This window comes from Pinus tabuliformis, chromosome 7 (genome assembly GCF_031772625.1).
Source record: "Pinus tabuliformis cultivar Carrire ecotype Pingquan chromosome 7, CPIR1, whole genome shotgun sequence".
Classification (NCBI taxonomy): Eukaryota; Viridiplantae; Streptophyta; class Pinopsida; order Pinales; family Pinaceae; genus Pinus; species Pinus tabuliformis.
Genome location: NC_142293.1, coordinates 1,912,546,216 through 1,912,549,703, shown reverse-complemented (window position 1 = coordinate 1,912,549,703; position 3,488 = coordinate 1,912,546,216).

The window sequence follows — 3,488 nt, the reverse complement described above, 5'->3', positions numbered from 1 at the left end:
TTCCAATGGGAGGTGCTGATGTTGTACTAGGAGTACAATGGCCACAATCCTTGGGTACAATAGCTTTCACTTTTCAATAAATTTTAATGAAATTTTCTGTGGAAGGAAAGGAAGTTGAATTAAGGGGTATTGCAAGGAAATCGGGGAAGATAATTATCTCTAATGGTATGAAAAAGCTTCTAAAAAAGGAACAAAGGGGTGTAATTACACAATTATGTTTGCTAGATGTTTCCACATTACAATCATCTATTTCTCCAGATCTCCAAAAAGTCTTGGACAATCATTCCAAGGTATTTGAGACTTCCAAAGGTCTCCCACCTATTCGTGATCATGATCATGCTATTCATTTGATTCCAAGAAGTGTTCCTCCAAACATCAGGCCGTACAGATATCCCTATTCCCAAAAGAGTGAAATTGAACGTATGGTTGCAGAAATGCTAGAGGCTGGTATAATTCAACCGAGTCAAAGTTTGTTCTTAGCTCCAGTAGTATTGGTGCACAAGAAGGATGGATCATGGCACATGTGTCCAGATTATAGGGAGCTCAACAAGCTCACTATTAAAGATAAGTTTCCCATTCCTGTCATTGATGAATTACTGGATGAATTGCATGGATCAATTTACTTCACCAAGTTGGATCTTCATTCATGATATCATCAAATCAGAATGAAGACTGAAGACATTCCGAAAACAACATTTAGAACTCATGAGGGTCATTATGAATTTTTGGTCATGCCTTTTGGCCTTACCAATGCACCTTCAACATTTCAAGGTTTGATGAATTCCATTTTCAAACCATTCCTTAGAAAATTTGTGTTAGTATTTTTTGATGATATACTAATCTACAACAAGTCTTGGAAGGATCATGTTGAACATGTTGATAGGGTGCTACAACTATTGGAGGAGAAACAATTATATGCAAAAGATCCAAATGTTTCTTTGGAGTACAAGAGGTGGAATATCTGGGTCATATTGTATCTCATGAAGGAGTTAAGGTAGACCCTAGCCAAATTAAAGCCATTAAGGAATGGAAAATCCCCACATCCATAAAGCATCTGTGAGGATTTCTCAGGTTGACAGGGTATTATCGCAAGTTTGTTAAGAATTATGGGAGAATAGCAGCACCTCTAACAACATTATTGAAGAAAGATGCATTTTCATGGACTCCAGAAGCAACAAAGGCCTTCGAACATCTTAAAGAGGCAATGTGCCAAGCATTGGTCTTAGCTACACCGGACTTCACAAAAACCTTTATTGTGGAATGTGATGCTTCAGGAAATGGAATTGGTGCTATTTTAATGCAAGATGAAAGACCCATTGCTTTTGAAAGTCATCCAATCAAGGGAAAGTTTTTACACAAAGCTATTTATGAGAAGGAAATGTTGGCAATACTCCATGCACTTAAGAAATGGTGACCCTACCTAATGGGAAGACACTTCAAGGTAAAAACAGATCATGATAGCCTTAAATACTTTTTAGAACAAAGATTATCCTCTGAAGAGCAACAAAAGTGGGTCACAAAGATGTTGGGTTATGACTTTGAAATCATCTACAAAAAAGGGAAGCAAAATGTGGTGGTAGATGCACTCTCAAGAAAGGATGAGGATGTGGAAGCATTGTTGTGCGCCATTTCTATTATCCAACCAGATTGGATAAATGAAGCAAGGGAGAAATGGAAGAATGATGAAGAAGTGTGGGCACTTATTTGAAAGTTACAACAAGATTCCAGTACGTCTGATACATTTAGCTGGCAAAATGATTCTTTATGGTACAAAGATCGCTTATACCTCTGTAAGAATTCCCAACTAAAACAAAAGATTCTTATGGAATTGCACACTTCTCCCTTAGGAAGGCACTCAGGATTTTTAAAAACTTACCACAGGGTTAAGAAGGAATTTTTTGGGATGGCCTTAAATCGAATATTCAAAAGTTTGTGGGAGAATGTTTGGTTTGCCAACAAAATAAAGTTGAAAAAATTAAGACACAAGGTCTATTACAACCTTTATCCATTCCAAGCCAACGTTGGGAGGAGGTTTCAATGGATTTTATCACAGGTTTACCCAAGTCTGAGGGAAAGAGTGTCATCATGGTGGTAGTTGACAGACTTACCAAGTATGCACACTTTTGTGCATTATCACATCCATTTAAAGCCAGTACAGTTTCTACTGCATTTATGGAAACAATTCAAAAGCTACATGGAAACCCAAAGATTATTGTAAGTGACAGAGATCCCATTTTCACTGGAAATTTTTGGACAGAATTATTTTCTTGTCTTGGTACTCAGTTAGCTCATAGCTCATCTTATCATCCTCAATCTGATGGGAAAACTGAGATAGTAAACAAATGTTTGGAAGGATATCTTCGTTGCTTTGTATCTGATAAACAGACACAATGGGTCAAATGGTTGCCTCTGGCTGAATGGTGGTATAACACTTCCTTCCATACAACAACAAAAATGACCCCATTTATGGCACTTTATGGATATCAGCCACCATCCATCACATCATATTTAAGAGAAAATTCTAAGGTTCAAGCAGTGGAACATCACATCGAACATCAACAACAATTCCTCCAACTCTTAAAGGATAACCTCGTGTGGGCATCGAATAGAATGAAACAATAGGTAGATCAACATCGCAACAAAAGAAGTTTTGATGTAGGTGATTGGGTATTCCTACGGCTACAACCATATAAGCAAATGTTCCTCAAGCAAGCTAAGAAGGATAATAAATTATCACCAAAGTATTATGGTCCGTACAAGGTGTTGCAAAAGATTGGTACTATGGCATACAAATTGGAGCTTCCTGCAGCTTCTCGATTGCACCCAGTTTTCCATGTTTCATGTTTAAAGAAGGTTATAGGCAAAAAGCTCCCAGTTCAAACAATATTGTGAGAAATTGACGAGGAAGGAAAAATTATATTGGAACCGGAAGCAATCACAGAAACAAGAACTCGACAGCTACGAAATCGATCAATTTTAGTGTATCTTATCAAGTGGAAGAACTTATTCGCTGAAGATTCCACATTGGAGGATGAGAATTTTATACAGAAGCATCAAGAACTAATCAAGTGTTGAGGACAACACTTTTTTTGAAGGAGAGGGGCATGTTGGGTCCCTATAATACTAGTAATTACCCCATTACTATTGTAGTTTCATCCCTTATTAATATTGTTGTGCCCGTATTATACCCATATTGTTATTACTGTGCCCCATAGAATCCCTTTATCGTTATTTTTGTGGCTTTATATTATTATTGTTAGGTTGGCTGGGTTATATTGTGACTCCTTAGACTCCTATATATAGAAAGGAGGTTTTGTCATTTGAATCATCGAAGAATTGTTCATTTATGTAATGTAAAGGAGGTTTCCCCCTCGAAGAGGCTAAATTCTAAGGCGTTGATTTATCTTTTCTATCTTTTCTTGAACTGGTTTGGAGCATGCAACATTATGTCGGTAAAAAGAATTCAGGAGTAGGTCCATTGTGGGACA